At 49.2% G+C, this 18,806-nt stretch overlaps 1 protein-coding gene across 2 annotated transcripts in view; it reads left to right on the top strand.

Annotated features, from left to right (window-relative positions):
- Positions 1–18,806, top strand: part of IGDCC4 (immunoglobulin superfamily DCC subclass member 4) — a 79,903-nt gene that overhangs the window by 304 nt on the left and 60,793 nt on the right. The window lies entirely within an intron of this gene.

The following is an 18,806-nucleotide window of genomic DNA, read 5'->3' as shown; positions in this document are numbered from 1 at the left end:
GCGCCCGCTCCCCTCAGCGCCCGCTCCCCTCAGCGCCCGCTCCCCTCGCTCAGCTTCCTTTTCGGCCCCGCGGCTCTCAGCCCTTCCCGCGTTCCCCTCCCACTTTCTGAAGCTCGTCTCTTTGCGGAGCCCAGTTTTGGGCTCACCTTTTGAGGTGAGACCCTCTCCGAGCTGCGGGGCCGTTACCAGGCGGTGGGGGTTGGGGTTGGGTTGGGGGTTCGGCCGCGGCGGGCCGAGCGCTGGCAGCAGCCTCTGCACCCGCGGCGGAGGTGCGACCCGCCCGGTCTGCTGCCTGCCCGGTTCACGGAGGGCTCCGGGTCTCGGCCCCGTTGCGGTGATTGTGTGAAGGGCACCGTGCGCGGGCACAGACTGCGCGTCGGCCGGCGGAGTTGGCAGCGCGGTCCGGGGGTGCGTGGCAGTGCCCGCTGCATCCACTGGGAACGCTTCCGCAGCACTGAGGAGGTGCGGAGCCGCTCCTAAAGCCCCCAGCCCTGTGTGTGTCCCCTCTGAGCGGAGGTGGCAGAGGGAGCTCAGCCCTGTGGCGCTGGATGTTTTTCTTTTTTCTTTTAATGCTTTCAGACTCGACAGAATGTCTTAATTTGTGGTTTCAAAGACAGTCTTCTAGGGAGAAAGGCAGTGTGCTGGAAGGTGTTTGTATTTATTATTTTTGGAGCATTAACCCTGTGTGGGTTAGGGCAGCGCTTGGTGAGGGTGCAGCGTTCTGGTGGCAGCAAATAACGGTCCATGGAATCATTCCATCGTCACCAGTGTGTGTGTGTCCCTCAGCTCTGAGCCTCCCTGCGGGTTAAGGTGAGGAGGGGCAGTTGGGAGCCATCCCCTGTTCCAGCAAAACGCATCCTGGGGCTGCTGGCGGAGCACAGTGATTCAATGCAGAAGAGGTTAGAAGGGGAACGTTGTTTCCAAACTCACTTCAACAAGCAAACTTCAAAAGCTTTGAGCTGATTTGCAGCCCTGCCTTCTCTGCTTTTCTACCAGTGATTAGGCAGCCAGCAAATGCTGTTGGTGTGTGTTGTCCAACAATGGGCCGTGCGTCCATCCACGCAGCCTGCGGACGTGTGGATCACGGGTGTGCTTCCCAACAGGTGGCTTTGATTCCACAAAGAAAAACACGCTCGCCTTTCAGTCTGAAATTAATTTGGCAGGGGATTTGGCAGGGGGTTGAAACGCTTTTGGGAGAGCACACGTCTGATCCCAAAGCCTATGTGGTTTGATCTGAAGTTCTGGGCTTTCTGGGTATGGAGTGCTGTGGAGAGAAGCAGGCTGGAGAGCCATCCCTGTTGGGTGGACGTGGAGGCAGCTGTGCCAGCTTGCTTGATATGGGGGTCACTGGAAGCCCTTTGCCTGTCCTGCTCAGAGGCAGCTTTCCCTGTGGGACTGGGTTTAAGGGAAAGAAAACCCTCTTTGGTATATTCTAGCAAGGGGCTTTCTGCAAGGGATGTGGCAGTGGGAAGTGGGCTGAGCCTTCCATCAGAAGGATCCGCTGAAATCTATCTGGGGCTGTGTCACCTGCATTTGTGCTTGAGCCCATCTGCTGCTGCAGAGCAGATTTTCTGTTTTGACATCACCGAACTTTGAGCTCTGGTTTGCTCTGCCCTTCCTGTCACATTCCTCTTGGCACCACAGCCCTGCAGGGCTGGCAGCTGCCTGCATTGCTATTGTTCAGGATCGCGTTCACAGGATGTCCCCTGCATGTGGGTCCTGCAGGGTGGGATATGAGAAGGCAGAATGAGCCATGTGAAGAAGGGGAGTCACTCAGTCCCCATTTTTTCCATTTATTTGGGACCTCCCTGCCCTGCGGAGCGCTGGCTGCACTGAGGACAGCACATTGGTGTGGTTGTGCCTGTGGTGTGTTCTTGGGGCACGTTCCTCCTGCTGGGAGCTGCTGCTGCCTGCTGTGGCTGTTGGGATGGTCATGCTTCCAAACCTGATGGCTGAGGCTGCTGTAGAGTGCAGTGTTTCCATTGGTGTTTCTCTGTTGGCATGTGAGGCTGAAAGAGAAGCAGCTTGGGTTTGACTGTGCTCTTGTTTTCCCCGCTGCTCCATATGGAGAGGCAGTTCTTTCTGTTCTCTTTTTAATGCCCTCTCCTTTCGCTACCTTGAAGTCTAAAGTGAGGCAGAACCAGCTCGTTTTCTGATGTTTCTCCCACTTTCTGCAGTAGGCTTTCCACTGACAGCTGCACAAAGTTTGATCTGCCACAGGGGCCCGGTGCGGGGTGAGAGCATCGCGGATGGTGCACGAGGAGCTTCAAAGTGGCGTAAGCAATAATTCAACAAGGAAAAGTTTGGCAATCTGCATTTCCCTGAGGACGAAGGGAGGAGGTTGTCGCTGTGTATGCTGGCAGCCCAGTGCACTGGGGTCACCTGCAGTTGGGAATTGTGCTGGAAACTGTGGTGTCATATGGGATGTCATACTAAAGTGCCTACTGTCATCTTAGGCCAGCTGCTTCGTCTGCTCTGGTATCCTCAGGGCTAACACAACTAACGGTGCTGCACACTTCTCTCTTGTGTGTCCAAAGTGCTGAGAGGATAAAATCCATCAATGAGTGCTCAGTACTTGTCTAATTAGCATGTAAGTGCCCTGAAGGCAGGGTGCTGCGTGTTCTGGGTTGGCTCGTGGTTCAAGCTGACTTCTGGTGCCTTGTCACTCACTGGGAGGCTGGAACTCTTCTCCCTCACAGCTGCTTTCCCAAAGGCTGGCTGATCTCCTGGGGAGGAATCCCAGGAGTTCAGGCGTTCGCAGAGTAAGAGATGGTGCTTGCACTCTTTACACGCTTCTCTCCTGTTTAAATGACTGCCCAACCATTAAGCCTTGTCATGGTTGTATAATTAAGATGGGAATTAATATTTAATCTGATTGTAATTTGTTGTTGGAATCCATCCCAAGCCCATCCCTGGCTGTATCTCTGTGTGAGGTGAGTGGGTACCTGTGGGAGGACTCATGTTTCACAGAGGGGATTTTGCTGGGAGACAGAGAACTGGGTGTAGGAAGAAACCCTAACCTTATAGACCCAGAGCAATCGTAGTCATTTTGTTATCTGTAGGAAGCAAATGTTTGCTTTATATTCAGCTGTAATACTGGAAGGGATATGGTAAATCCTTCTTATCAGTATTTGCCAAGTACATGTTGGGCCAAAATCAACTCTGGTGCAATTTTGTTGCTTTCTGGAGCAGAACTGGACTTGTCTGCAGGGTTTGTCTGCTGGTTTTGTATGAAAGAGACTGACGAGGCCATGCCTTGTGTCTGTCCGTCTGCCTTCCCTCTTCCGCACAGCAGTAGGACCTGCAGGTCAGGCGCAGCCCGCGGTGTTGGCCTGGGCTCTGCTGGTGGCACCGGTGCCTTTGGTGTGAGTGTGTGAGGCAGATCCCGTTCTGCCCTTCATCCTCAGGGTCCTGCTGCTGCGATAGGGATCTGCTTTCTGTGAGAAGTCCAGCAGAGAGTAATACAATGCAGTTTATTATGTCAGCGGATAATAAACATACTCTGTGACTGCTATGATAAGCAATTGCTGTACTCCACTGGAACATTAATATCAAATCTTCCGAAATTATTTAAAAGTCTGTGTCTGCATTGTAAATGGAATTGCTGGGTACTGCCCCGTTAAATTTAACAGAGCTGTGGAACGGCGTGATCTGTTCTGTGTTTCTTTGGTTTGGGTTTTTTCTTTTTTTTTTCCAAGATGTCCCATTGGGAGGGTTTCTTGAGGACAGGCTGTTAGTATTAAAGGTGTATAATGAAATGTGAGCATCCTGAGAGGCTGTTCTTCATCTAAATCGATGGGAAATTTAAAGTCTACCAGTGAAGGCATTGCACCTGCATTGGGTCTGCGTTGCTCCCTTGCTCTGCCTTCCTTCCTTGCTCTTGTCTATTACTTAGACCTTGGTGCCATTTTCCCTTTGGATTTGGGGTGCTTCCCACCTTGTTCAGTGTAAGGCCTTGGGAAATGGAGCAGGAAGGACTGCTCCTGTGAAGGGAGGCGGGCTGGCATAACTCGGAGCTGAGACAAGGCAGGCCCTGCTTTGCTCTGCTGGCTGTGCTTGAGAGTTCCTGAATGGCTGTCAATAGCTGATGGAGTTTAGTGAGAAACGTGTGCCTCATCATGCTGTTACCTTCCTGGAGATGTCCTGTGACACGGCATTCTCTCGCCTTTCTGGAAATACCGGTGCTGCTTTACCAAGATGTTTCACGTAGCCCTCCTGTTTATCATGCTGACCCGGGGCACCCGTGCTGTGTCCGTGCCCTGCCTGTCACGTCGGCGTGCCTGGCTCTGGGCAAAGCACTGAGCGAGCTCCTCAGGAGACGTGCAGCTCACTGCGGGGCGAGGGTGGGAGGGCAGGGGTCAGCAGATGTTCAGGGCGATGCGCAGAGGGTTGGGGAGTGACGGAACCTGTCACTGCGTGGAGATAAGGCTGGTGTGCGAGATGCTGGCACTTGCCCGCGGCTGTGACGGTGGTGGGGTGGGGGAATCTGGGCACGCAGGCTTGCTGCTCCATCATTTCCTGCTGGGTTGGAACCCTCTGCTGCAGGGCTGGGGCAGCACTGCTGCTGTTGGGCTGATCCTGCCCCTGGAGTGGGAGGAGGCATGGCACAGCTCTGTGTGTGCGGAGTGCAACTCTGCACTGCTGTGTAGCAGAGCACGTTGGCAGAACGTGCACAGAAAAGAGGGAAAAAGAAATACAGGGTCTGATCCCACAGCGGTGCCTTTGCTGGCTTGGCAAGAATTGTTTAGGTCCTTCTTCCCAAGAATGATTTTGTAAACATAGCACTGCCTATTAGCCATGTAAATTACTGCCAGTAGTGGCAATTGTTGTGATGGAAAGAGGAGTGCCTGGACGCTGGGGTGCAACTGACCCTTCCTCCTCCCCTCCCCCGCATGCTCCCCCCCACACTCTCTATCCAGCTGTTTGTGTCAGTGCTGGTTGCAGCTTTTGACAGAGAAATCAAAATATTGATCAAAACCCTTGAGCTCAGTTTTTCCTGGGTCACAGTGAATACAACTTTTATTTCTTTTCCATTGTTCTCTTTCTCCACACTGAAAACAAAGGACTTTTCCTGGAGGAGATGAGTTTCCTCAAGTCAAATGTCATCTGTCTGAAGAGCACCTTCAGAAGCAGATTCCCTGTCTACAAGCTTTCCTCGAGAGTGTGCTGCTGGAAATCTGGCGGGCGGCAGTACCTCAAGTGCTCTTGTGGGCTTTTCTTTCTGTGCAAAGCGGGGAGAGTAGGAAGTTTCTCCCAGCTGCTGCCAGAGAATTGTTTCCCATTTCCTTACTGCCCATGGCAGCTGCCAGGATTCACTGTTTAGCAGCAGAGGGAGTTAAGTGTGGGGTGAAAGGCTTCAGCAACACTTGAGCACAAGGGCAGGAGGCTCAGCCATCAGTCTCCACTTCTTTTCTAATACCATGGGACATATCTGTAGCTTTAAGGCTAGTGAAGTCCGGCTGCCTTGCTCTTCTGCAGGCGGTGGGAGTCAGGGTGTGTTGCTGGTGCTCAAGCAAGGGCATCTCCTTAAGAGCACCACTCTTCTGACACTGTGTTTTGTTTTGTTAGAAGTGGGTGCTTGCCTGTCACAGTCTTGGTAAGCTACTTGGTGTCCTCGTTCAGCAGCATGCACTTGCAGGCAGGCTGCATGCAGTGAGCTGTGCTTTATTGGTGGTTGTGAAGGCATGTGCTGGTGTGCAAGCCTGTATGTGTGCTGATCGAGTTCCCTGTTAACCCGTGCTTCACTAAGCTGAATTCATGCAGGTCCTTGGGTCTCACCCGCTTGCCATCCTGCAGCTGATGGCAGTGCAAGGAACAGCCTGGCTTTTCCCAGCAGCTCGGTGTTCGCTGAGCAAAGCGGATTTTTGCGCCTCTTCTCTTCAGAGCCTGGTTTTTGATTCCGCCCCAGTGAGTCCTGATGACACCTGCTGCCTCAGCCCGGACACACAGCTGGGTTGGAGCTATGTAGGGGGAAAGGTGCAGAGACATCAGCTCTGAGAGCTGCTTTGGTGAGCAGGCAGCCTGTCACTCGTGCTGTGGTACATCACAAGCAGGAAAACACTGGTGAGATCTTGCTGCATTTGGGTAGCAGGCATGAGTTCCCTGCTGCTTGCCAAACTTCAGTGTGGCTCCTGCATGGGGCCAGGAGCCCGACCCATCAGTGTGTGCAAATTAAAATTCCTGTGGGCTAATTACTTGTTTGCATATTTTAAAGTTTATGGTTTAAAAAACCAAAAAAATGTTGCCCTTGTAGGGAATATTTTTTCTCACCAGAAACTTGTTAGACTGGAAATTTCACAGTATTAATTTTTATGGCGTTCTCTAAGCTGAACTAATTAGGTATTTTGGAAGGGGGAAGACAAGGGTGTGGATGTGCAGTTCTTATGTAGATTTCATTAGAAATGTGACTGGGATTATCCCGCTAGCTATCCCAGCCATGTGCGTAAGGTCTGTGCTGGAAAACACAAGTGATTATAGGCTGGTGCCTCACAAATAATCCTTGGCTAATATGGGATGGCACAATTAATGTTAATCCCTGATCAGCAGTAGTAAAAGTTGGATCAAGACAAAGAGATTTTGCGCGGCTGTTAGTGGCCTGAACATGAGAGGCTCTCTGGAGGGGCACCATCCCCATCCTTATTTTCCTTAAGAAGGGGAAGGTGCCATTCAAAGTGCCCCAAGGTTGCCTGCTTCTGAAGAGTTTTCTCCTCTGTTGATGCTATATGCTGAGGCACACAGGGCCTCATTAGGAGAGAAAGAGCAGTGATTCACCTAGATTAACGGGAATAAATCTGTTTTTACTAGCAAATGAGGTTGTGTTCTTCGGTCCACAGCAACCTCCATCCATAGAGCTTATCCAGCAGTTTGGGGTGCAGGGGCAGAACCTCTCTGCTCTGTGGGAAAAAATGGGTAATTTGGGCTCTGCCTAAAGGTATGTCTTAGTTTTGGTAAGTGGAATAAGCACAGGTGCAGGGATGGAGGGAGAAGTGTCACCTCGAATGAATGCTGTGGATGCGGGGGGACCCCAGAGTGGAATGCAGTCCCCAGGCATTGTACTGTGCTCTACCTGGAGCTGAAAGCATGTCTTATGTGCTTGCAAACGGAGCCAGTTCCTTCAGTGCTTTGTCCTCAAACTGTCAGGCTTCAACTGGCTGCAGCTTTGGAAAAAGTGGAGATTTACATGCTCTGAAAAGAAGCTTGTGCTGACAGCGGGTAACTGTGTTGTTGATGTTGGAGAGGTAAATAGCAAAGTAAGTGTGAGGGGTTTTGGAACAGGCTGTGAAATTTGGTTTCCTCCTCTTGTTAAGATGGAACTTTAAATTTGGAACAGGAGGGGATGTCTCTCCCCTATCCCCCCCAATCTGACCCTTGGTTCTGGCAGTCCTCAGGAGGTGCTCCTCACTGCCTCTCCAGGTGCACTGCAGCAGCTAAGGACACGAGCAGCCTGTCAGTCCCTCCTAGAATGGTGCCTGAGCTCTACAGGCTTGTGTTGTTCTCAATCATAACTGACTTTCCAAGTCACAGTTGAAGATTATCTTTTAGAGCTGATCTATGTGAGAAGCTGTGCCAAGGGGATGCCAAGTCCTGCAGTGATCAAGTCCTTGGGTAGGTTATGGTGTTGTCCCTTTGTGGACATTCCAACGACTTAACAGTTCAGCACCTCACGTTTTATAATTTATGTCTCCTTCTCAAGCCTTCCGTCTTATCTGCTATTGTCCACATAGGGTTTGTTGTCTAGCTGTACTGATAACATGCCTTTGTTAGTTAAGAGATAACTAGGAGGGGAGTGCAGCTAGATAAGGCCAGGCTTGGTCTGCATGTGGGAATGGAGCCCATGTCACAGAGTGCAGCTGCAGCCAGGCCAGGAAGCCCAGACTGACTGTGAGTTCCCAGAGGCCGTTCATGGATGGCTATGGAGCTGCAGGACTGAGCCCTCTGCTTGCTGTGCAGAAGGAAGGAGAGCCCTGCCACGTTCCTCTGTGTTCCCATGCAGTGTGGCTGGTACACATGCCGAGGCCCCTGTGTCTTCCTGCAGAGGTGAAGCCTCTTGGGGTGATACAGGCTGGAAGCCATCTACAGAGAGCTGTTAAAGCATACTTCCATTAGTTTTCTTTGTTGCTGTTCTGAATTGTCTTCTCTTCCCCTGTGTGCTGGCTCATTATTTCTCATTAATTCCTGATCTGAGCAATTACCTGGGAAATGCAGGAGAGCTGGCAGGAGTTTCAGAAGCCTGACTTCTCTTTTTGGGGTAGGTTACTTTCTAATTGCAGCACATGAGAGCTGCAGCTCCTTGAGACTGCAACTCCTGGGGCTCTGGGACAGGTGGGCTGTGTGGGGGAAGCAGAGAATAGGGCTGAATGTGCACACTTCTCAGTGCCTGCTAGAGCTGAGGCTGGATTGTTTGTGATAGGAGTGTTGTATGTGCCCTGTGTTATAGCCCTGCACACCCTGTCCAGAACAGAGACTCCAGGTTGAACCCCAGCCCATCAAGACACTGTGAGCAAACATGCTCAACAAAAACATGCAGTTAATAATTCTAAATACATCCTGGGGTCTTTGCTATGAAAGCTTTAAGCTCAGTTTGAGGAATGAATGTGCGTTGGGATGTGTGTCAGAGCAGCATCACCCCAGCAAAAGAGTTCTTTGCCCTTTCTCTTGGCAGGTGGTTTTTCAGGTAAGAGTAGAGGTGTGATGTGCCACCTTTTTGCACGGAACACAGCAAGATAAAAGGGCTGTCACTGATGAAAACATCAGAGTTTGTCTTCTTGTAGCTTATGTTTTATTGGTAAATGTGTCATGCCATTGGTTTCTTTGTATGAATGCTCTTCTTTCTAAGGTTTGTATTTGCACATGGACTTCTGAGCTACCATGAGTGGCCTCGAAGCCAGACTGTTGGGCTCATGGCTCTGCAGTCAGAGCTCAGGCTGTTGGTGTAGCAGGTAAAGCCCATTCTTCATATCCCTGCTTTATTTTCAAGTGAACTGCAGAATCTCATTACCAACAGCAATGGCAGGGCTTTGAAGATGTCAGCCTAATTACCTTATTTGTGCTGTGATAGCAGTGAAATCCGTGTGCTGTCAGGGGGAGTTAGCTGCTGTGCTGGGCCGGCAGGGAAGGGCCTCGGGGAAGGGCTGGTGCGTGAGTGGTGTCCTCTGGTTGTGAGGGGTTCCCTGCAGGAGCACATGGGCTGAGCCCCATCTGTGGCCATAAAGCTGATAGCTGCCCGGGCAGGAAGCTCTCAGTGCATAATTGTGGCAGCCCAGGCGTGGAGGGCTTTGGCATTTTCCCTTCTTTCTTTTTAGGAGTATTTAGAACAAGCCTGTAACCTGTGGTGGAGGCTTAGATGGGGCAAGTTTCAGGGATGTGGGTGCGAGGGCTGTGAGAGCCATGTGTTTGCACAGCATCTCTGGGGTTCTGATGGAGCCATGTCTCCATTTATGGTCAAATCTGAGGAATTTTCTGATATTTGAATGAAATGGGGGTGAAAGTTCTATTAACACAACAGCTATTCCTGTCCTAAAGCCTTAGCAGCGTTGTCACATCTCTTGTGTAGGCAAGGAGCTCTGAGATATGTACAGTCTAAATAACACTAAACCGTGTAGCAAGAAGGGAGAGGGGGGCAGAAATGTAATCCTTGATCAGCAGCTGAAGGCAGAGGGATGAGAAAGATCTTTGATGATTAAGATCTTTGATCTTTCAGATAAAGAAAAACACAAACATTAGATGTGCTCAACCCTTACACAGTTTCTTGGATCTTCTTTGGGTCAGCGTCTCTGTGCTGCCCTTAATTATGTTGTATGGGTTCAGAGCCCTCTTCCAACCATCGTGGCGGGGTGGGAGGCAATAGGTTGGTCCCATGGCAAGCAAGCTGGCACCAGAGCTCAGCAAAGGGCAGGTTGCCCCCGTGTCCCCTGCATGGCCTGGGCTCTGATTGAGCCCTGCTGCTGTTGCTTGGTAGCTGAAGTCTTCCAGCCTCTGCAAGGCCACTGCTTCCTCCTAGTAGCGCTCCCCATGGTTTGTGTATCCACACACTGAGGGCTGAGTGAAGCGAGTCCATGAAGTCAAATAACTCTTGCAGGGTCTGAGCATCGCTTTCCTTTTTCTGAGGCTCCAGGCAGCAGCTGGGAGAAAGTTGGTTTGGAAAACAAAGCTGTTAGGAACTGTTTGTTTAGACACAAGGCAAAATGAAAGTGGAAAACATAATCTGTCAGTTCCTTTCAGCCTCCCACCTTCTTTTTGTTTAAAATATCTTCATGCAACTTAGTTTCAATAAACAAGAGATGTTTCCTATGAGCTGGTGTTTACTAGTTTGGGAATGGGATTTATTAAAGAATAGAAATCCCTGTGTATGCCAATGTTTTCAGGCTGTATCAAGAGTGTATAATTTTATAGACCTTTCAAGAGATTTCCTTAAGTAAACAGTGAGGAACTGTTAAATTATAGCCACGTAAAACAACAATGTAACAGTCTCATTGCTGGTACTAATGGCTTTATTATCCTGTGGGTAGGAGTGGCTTGGGCTGCTGGCAGATAACAAACCTTTCCAGAGATGGTTTTGCAACTCATTTGGAGGAGCAGCCAGTTTTAGATCCTTGAGCAACTTCTTTCCCTCCTAATGAGGGAGATAAGGACTGCGTGGGTGCTCTCACTCCAGCTCTTCCAGGGTTGTGCAGGGGTGAGCAGCTTCCAGAAGAGCACGGTACAGTTTATCTCTGCAGGCTGAGATCCACTGAAGTCTTTGGAGATTCAGGCTTGCAGGCCATCCACACTACAACCACTGCAAACCGTGCACGGCCAACATTACCCCTTGCTTATTGTGTGCTGTCTGAATCATGAGCTTTTCATCCAGATCAGGTTTTTGATCTGCAATTCTTTGGAACAGGAAGATGTTCAGCTGCTCCCAGCCCAGCCTGCAACCTGCCAGAGCTGTTCTGTTGTACTAAATCAGAAAGGTCATTGCCATTTCCCTAAGAGGCAAGGGGAAGGGCTTCAGGTGCAGCATGAGGCTGGTGCAGAGCTCAGTGGCACTCTGTGTGGGGCAGTTCATCGCTGCGGTACCAGGAGGCTCAGGAGGAGGACGTGTGGTCTCAGCCTGAGCTCCTGTGCTTTTGCAGCCAGTGTGGAGCCTGGGTGCCACCTTGGACAGGCGCTTGCATGGTGCCTTGGCCCTCTTCCAGCTCCAAGTCACTGCAGTGACCTCTCTTGAGATGTGTGTGTTGAAAGGGACTGGTTGCTTGCATTTCTTGGATTCTTTCTCCTGATTCTCAATTTTAACTGGCATTCTGGGCTCGTTTCTGGCTGCCATACACGTGTGTGTGCTGGCAAACTTTGCACCGACTCATCTGGGCTCGTGGAAGAAATTGTCTGCGCAAGAAGAGCTGTGGCTTGTAATGACACAGCTTTGCAGTGACATAGCTTCGGTGTTGCAGTATGTCAGCGCTGGCTTTCAGGTTGTTCCAGGGCTAAAAATACAGTCCATTAAGGCTTCTGCCATGGGATGTAACCATGTTTTATTTTATTCCTTATGTTCTTATTGCTAACTGATTTTAAGTGAGGCTGCATTCGGAGACCTACCTTACAAGATCACCTCAACTGAAGTGTAAATCAGCGTTTCCCAATAAGTGGAGAAGAGTGTAGTGCTTGTGTTGGAGGTGGTAAGAGGCAGAACTGCTTGCTAGAGGGCTGGGAGGCACTGCTGGCACTGCCTGAGCACAGCCGCTGGACCAGGCTTTGCGATTCGGATTTTTCTCTGCCCCCAGGTGCCAAAAGCTCCAGAATTGCATTGCAGAGATTAGCGCTGGGAGTTTTACCACCTAGTTCATTTGAAACTGGATGCGCCCGAGACGCATCGAACAAATGGACAATGGCCTCCCTTCTCCCTGGGGACAGCTTTTACATGGATGGGAAGCTACAGATGGGGCCCAAGGCAGAAATGCAAATAGGCAGGGCTGTGATATGAAGCATTTGGCAGCATCGCGAGCTTAAAAGCTCCCCCCCCACGGCTGCTTGATCCTGCTCTCTGGGTTGTGCTGACACAGCTGGTTGTGGGCTGCACTGTGAACTGTGTGAGCGGAGCTCTGGCCTCAAAACGGAGGGATTAGTGCCTGTGCTGCTGGCACTGCGAAGCTGGCCCGGCCCAGTCCATCCCAGCGCTGCCTGTAAGAGGCGCTCAGAGGTGTGCTCGCTTCCCATAGCCCACCATGCTTACAGCTTTGCAGAAGAGCACTGTTGTAAGCACAAGCAGCTAATGAGTTTTTATAACCTTCTTTTCTTTGCTTTTGAAGACACAAGTTCTGGTTCGCTGTGGGGTCGGCGTCAGCATTCATGTTACGCAGGGAGAGTTGGGGCAGCTTTGGTTTCAGCCCAGGTCTGGTCCCTGAGCTGTTCGGCTCTTTCCTGACAGGAGCCAATCGCTGTCAGTGCTGCCTTGGCCCCGCTGCTGCTAACAAAACAAGTTGCAGGGGCAGATCTCCCACGTTCATGAGCTCAGCGTTGGTTGACTGCTTTCTGTAGATGAAAAGGTCAGGTCTGTTGCCGGGGTTATGCAGAAAGGTTTGTTCTGGAACAGCCTGCTCCCAATCAGCTCCCGTCTGCCGAGCTGCCGGGCACTCATCTAGGCAGTGCTTTTCCTGCATGTTCCTCATGGGTGAGTGCTGGAGAGCTGTTAGCTGCTTGTGCTCACCCTTGCTACTGCTTCTGTTGAACCTCGATAACTGCAAGCATCTTCTTCCATGCAGACTCACAGGGGCTCGTTGTTACCGGTGTCCCCCCAGCAGCCATTCCCCACCTCCCTGGTGTCACAGTCCCACCTCGAGGGTGAATGTGGCTCTTTCAGAGGGTCTTCTGTTGCAAGGATCACAGCAGTGGCCATGGATGTGAGTTTATTTTTGGGGGGTAAATACATTCCTTTAAGGCTGGAAAGTGCTAAGTTCAGATAGCCAACCTACAGTGCCCCGGTTTTGAGCCTGTCCCACTTGGAGTTTGGTTTTAATTGTAAGTTTTAACAAATGGAATCCATTGAAAACATTCTCAGTGTAACACACTGTTGTTTTTTTTCCTTCAGAAGTCATTATCAGTCTTCAAGAAACAATATTTTAATTGAAGGCATGATAAAAGCAGAGCAGCGGTGGTTGTTTTAAAAGCTTAATTTATTAAACAGCTTTGTTTTTTAATACAAAAAAAATCTGTAAAGAAAAAAAGCTCTTGCAGTTTTAAAGTGTCAAAACAAAACTTGCAACTTTGAAGTCTTAAAATACTTTGGGAAATGCTGAATGTTTTTGACTGGTTATATGGAACAGCTGAACTGACTTAACTGGAACAAAATTAGAGGAACAAAGAGGCTTTGTTTGCAGAGTGTATTCTTTGCCCTTTGACAGTGCTGTCTGGCTCACGCTCCGAGGGTATCCAGAGCTGGGTGCTGGCAGGCTCCCTGTTGGCTGGGCGTCCACAGAACTGACCTGCCAGGACAGTGCTAACGTGTATATAAAAGGGCCAAAAAATCACAGGAAGATTGAGGGCCAAGAACCTCAGAGAGGTTCTTAACCTGCTGTAACCACTGTCATTTTGGGGAGAGGCTGAGTCTCTTGCTGACCATCTCCTGCCCACTTCCATGTGTTTGAGGCTACCGGGACTTTTCCTGGCTGGCCGTGATCTCAGACACTGACCTTCCCTGAAGATGCCCCACATCTCCCAGTGAACTCTTCCCAGTGTGAGATGTTCACACGCTTTGTTCCTCTGCAGGGCTCCTTGTAGTCTGTTTGCATGCAAAAACAGGCCTTCTGTGTAGTCTGTCCTCTGCTGGGGAAGGGTACACAGCAGGTGGAGATGAGCAGCTGAGAGATGGGGCTCTTTGTATCCATGCAAATACCCAGTGTAGAACAGAAGCGGGCCAAAGTGGGCCCAGAGGTGGGGGCTGCAAGGAGAGCAGCTTTGAAATCATTCTCTGGGAGGCAGCATCATGTGCTGTGTGTCTCATGGATGAGGCACAGAATTGCTTCTGCTTTTGTTCTGCACTTCTCTAGGGCTGAATCCTCCATCCTCAGTCTGGAGGAATTTTGCTGCGCTGGTTTTACTGCACCAGAGTTGGAGCTTTTAGGGTCTGCTGCTGAAATGATGTGAGCTGTCTGCTCTTCCAGAGCTGCCCAGCTTGCAGAGGAGGCAGGCTGCAAAATAGCAGTGCAGTTGCCCCGTGTACTCCTGAGGCTGTCCCAAGAGCACTTCTCTGGGCTTAGGGCTGCCGCTGATCTCAGTGCATTGGAGAGAGTTGTTTCTCTTTCCTTGGCTCCTGAGAGTGATGGGAAGGTGTCAGAGGATGGGAAGCCCCGCTAGAAGTGCTCACAGGGCTGTGTCCTGGTGACAGCACTGGAGTCTTCTTCATCCTGCAGCATGCCAAGCTTGAGAGTCTTGGAGCAGAGGTGGGACTGCAAATAGGGACGGCCGTGTGAAACACTTGAATTAATATGACAAAGGCAGGGAGCTCTCAGGGGCTGATTGGCGTTCACTGCAGCAGACAGCTGGTGTGGTTAGAGACAGGGTTGCTCAGAACTGTCTGCCAATTCCTGTGGAAGAGGGTACTAGCTTGATAGCGTGGCTAACAAGCAAATGCATGTCTACCATTTCCAACACTGTTCCAAGTGAGACACAAACCTCTGTTCATCAGCATTTGTGTCCTTTTGACCTACAGGTACTGAGTTAGCTGCAGCCCAGTGCTCTCCCTGAGCAGATGCGTGCTGAATTCAGTTGTTTGCTTAGAAATAAGCATCAGTGAGATGTCAGAGAGGTTAGTCTCATTACTAGATCTCATTAATTCTGTGGAATACCCTGTAGAGAATATGTTAATATTCTTATTCTGTTGACATATATTAACATATATAATAGTTGTATAATTGTTACTAATAATTATAATAATAAGCTGCTTCTCCTAGACAATCAATGCATGTGCAGAAGCCCCGTAGGCACTTTTAAATCTCAGCTGGTGGACAGGGAGGTACTGGTGTGTGTGCAGTGTGGTGAGAAGTGCCAGCTTCTGCCAGTTGGCAGTGAGCCTGGGAGGGCAGACTTCCCAGGTAAGGTCGAGTGTGCTCATCTGTGCTGGCTGGCTGGGTCAGGAAGGTCCAATGCTTTTAGCTGGAAATTACTGTTCCCTACCCTGGCATTTGCTGCCATTCAGCAGAAGCACAGTAATTTGATGAGTGCACTCTCCTGTTCCATTGCAGCAGTGTAAAAGGAAAGCAATGTTGCTTAAGTCACCTTCAGCCTAAAGCATCAGTTTGGAGAGGCCATTCTGCTTTGCTTTGCAGAGAGGTCACTGGCAGTGACGGTCTCATCTGGGGCTGTCCTTTCTTAAACCGCTCTGCTTTTCGAGCAGCAAACCCAGGCAAGACATGAACTCTTGCTTGCAGACGCTGTCTTTGGCTATACAGTTGCTGCTCTTCTATGCCAAAACCTGTCTGCTGTATCAGAAAATCACGGGGTCCTCTGTTTTTCAGATCACTAGAGATTTCTCAGACACATGGAGCTTGATAGGTTCTGCATTAAATGTGTTCTTATGTTTTCTTAAATACAAGAACTGCAAACAAGCATGTGGAGCCCTGTGGGCTGCATTACAGAGCTTGGCTCAGGGGGAAGAGCTCTGTACTTGTTGGAACATACCCTGTGGCATATCAGGAAGCCTGATGCAGGGTGACAAACCAGTGTGGTTATGGCAAAGAAACAACATTCAGAATTGTCCAAAGATTAACTTTTCAGGCCAGCTTTTACTGATGCAAATTGTCAACCGCAGTGTTGCAATAAAGAGTGAAAATAACTAAATGTGAAATGCTGACTCGTAAAGGGGATCGCTGAAAGTGCTTTGTGTTGCAAGATTTCATGAAAACGGTTTTGAAATGTTCTGCTGCATTTACCTTACAGAGGGAACAGCTCTGCCAGGTGCTCCCAGCGCTGCTTCGTCCTGGAGATGTGTGGGGCTCAGTGTGTGCTGGAACATCCCATCTTTCGCAATCTTTTTTGCTCAGAATTGTTTCCAGCAGTGCTGCCTTCCTCTCTAATTAAAAAAAATAAGTCCTCAACACTTGGTCCAGTGCACGTATAAAATCCTGAAGGTTTATTTTCTGTCTTCACCTCCCCTGCAGCAGAGCGGCTCTCTAGAACATCCCTTAGGTTTCCTGGGTTTGTCAGATCAGCAAATGTCTCTCATTAAAGTTGTAATATACAATACAAAGATCATCTTCCTTCCTTCGTAGTGTGATCCCACTGCTCTGTGTTGTACTTCCCTTGTATCTGGTGCCCAGTGGTACGGCTCCTTTATCCTTTATAATGACTTTCTGGTGCTTCCATGGTTACCCTTACCTGTGGTTTTGTGGTTTTGGGTGTTCTTTTTTGGAGGGAAGGGGGGTTCTAAATAGTCTGCATTAAGGTCATGTGCTCTTTGCAGCAATATCTTGGGCTTGCTTTTCATGTTTTGTGAAGCATCCAATGCACTTTTGCCTTGATCCTGGAGTGAGCCCCCCCCCCCCCAAACAAAGAAATACAGCTGGCTGTCCACGTGCTGCTGCAGCTGAGAGGTTCTGATTTGATACCTTTTGCCAAGACCCAGCTGGACCCAGGTCCGACAGGTGAATTTGGGCACCACCCAGCTTTCCCACACCTTGGGTTTCAGCTTCAATCTTTGCATCCTCTTCCTTTGGCCTAATTAGAACCTGCTGTAACAAATGCAGCGGGGCCAGCTGCGGTGCCTTGGCAGGTACCAAACACAGGGCAGCAAACCCTCCAGCTAATCCATCCATGCTATGAAGTCACAAGAATCTTGTTAATTTTTAAAAAGCCCTCGATGCCCACTAATCCAAATCAATTTTCATTTCTTTCATAAAGTCGTGCTTTCATTTAGGCTTCAGCTAAGAATTACAGCTAATTTGTTCGATTTTATAACGGTATAATTGAAAAAGTGATTTTAATGTCCTGGCAACCAGATTCCCTTTCTTTGGTTGTTAATGAAAGAATCCATTAAGGTTAAATGATTTGGGCATGGATTCAAGTAGAATCGCCTGAATATTCTGGGGGAGTGTTTCTGACCATCTGCTGCTCTGTCATTGGCGTTTGTGTTGTAAATGGGGCTGTGAGGAGGACTTCACAGGTCCTGTTCCAACCATTAACCGTAAAATATCATTTTAATTTTCTGAGCTCGGTGCAAGCAGTGGAAACGCTCAGGAGAGCTGGCTGCACTCTGGGCTGCAGCACCCCGTGTGTGTGGATGGATATTGCTGCTGAGCTGCGTGCCCTCCTGCTGCTTGGGGCTGCTTGCATTGATTGCAGCACATCCCCGTGTTGTGTCGCTCCTCTGTGCCTTCGTTTCTTCACCCAGGGTTTGACATTGAGCACCGTGCTACTCCGTAGGGTGCTGAAGAACTGAGGGATGATGCGTTCTCTGGATGCTGTTCCATCCAGTGTGTTTTTATTTGTCTTGTGGATTATGTAAAATTGCTAACTGAGGAAAATGGCACAGAACCTACTTGAGTTTAATTGTAGCCCATAGGTGAAAGAGCTTTGTGTCCTCTGTTTGATAATACTACTTTCTAGTTGATGTTCTCAAGAGGCATTACAGCAGATCGTATCGTGCTGCATGTTTTTAGCTTTCTCAAGCATTGAAAGATGAAAGTATGACCTAAAAATACGCTTGACTTAAATAGTTCAAGTGCAGAAATAGATAACATTGTAACAGGAGATCCTTTAGGACTCTCCTGTGATGTTTACAGATCAAATGTGTGCATGGAATAAAAACAGGAACTTCTGCCTCGAACAAAAGCAACGTGAATGGATTTCCTCCAAATATCGGTAAAAAAAACGCCGCAAGTGTTTAAAATGTTGTCCAGGAAATCATGCAAATCCCAGGCAGTCATTTTAGCTTGATGGAGCCCTTTAAAATGGCAAATCTCAGGCTTATTCAGCTCAGCTTGCTGCTCAGCAGCAAAATTACAGTTACCTCAGCAAATGGGCCCTATAATGTTAACACCAGCGGATAACGAAAATAGCATTTAATAACTTTCATTACAGTTAGTGTTTCTAGGGCTTTGGGGCTTTGCTCTTTCCAATCATTTACATAATTTGCAGGTACAGGCTGCTGTGCCAGGCTGCCCATCTGATTCTCCCTCTGATCAGAGCATATTAATGCACTTGTTTGATGGTCTGTTACCAATAATTACCTTGGATAGCATTAGGAGCATTTCCAACATTGCAGCTGGTCTGTATTTTTCGCTAAGTATATTTCAGGGCCCAATTACAGGGCTCTGATGTGTTATTGTTCCAGTGTGTTTGTTCAAGCTTGTAATTTTAATATGCCTCTACACTGTAAATGTATGAATGTGAACCCAAAGCTCTGTCCTGAGCTCACCACGCATCCCACGCTTGCAGCAGCTTCTGCAGTGGTCATCTCAGCTCTGCCTCATTGACTTATGAAAAGAGAAAGATGACAGCTTGAAGTAAAGGCTTCTGCAGAGCCCACTTTGGACTTCAGCTGCTGTTTCAAAAGCCTTCCTGGGATGAGAGAAGGAAATGGAAAGGCTTCACCTTCGTGTAAGAGTCAGGCACTCTAGCATTATGATTGCTATTGACAGTTCAACACAATGAATAAATTATTAGTGCTATTGATTTGCTTAATCTTTCTGAACTCTCTGTTTGCAGGGGATGCATTGGAATAACACACATCTTGATGAACCCACGCTCAGCTGAGAGCTGGTTTTGTGTTCATCCCTACTGGTCGCTGCAGTCTGTAGATGCTTTGGCCAATCTGGTCTTGCACAGAAGCATGAGAG

Source organism: Lagopus leucura, unplaced genomic scaffold (genome assembly GCF_019238085.1).
Source record: "Lagopus leucura isolate 7727_CA_CO unplaced genomic scaffold, USGS_WTPT01 Super-Scaffold_100015, whole genome shotgun sequence".
Classification (NCBI taxonomy): domain Eukaryota; kingdom Metazoa; phylum Chordata; class Aves; order Galliformes; family Phasianidae; genus Lagopus; species Lagopus leucura.
This window is presented reverse-complemented; position numbering and strand designations above follow the sequence as displayed.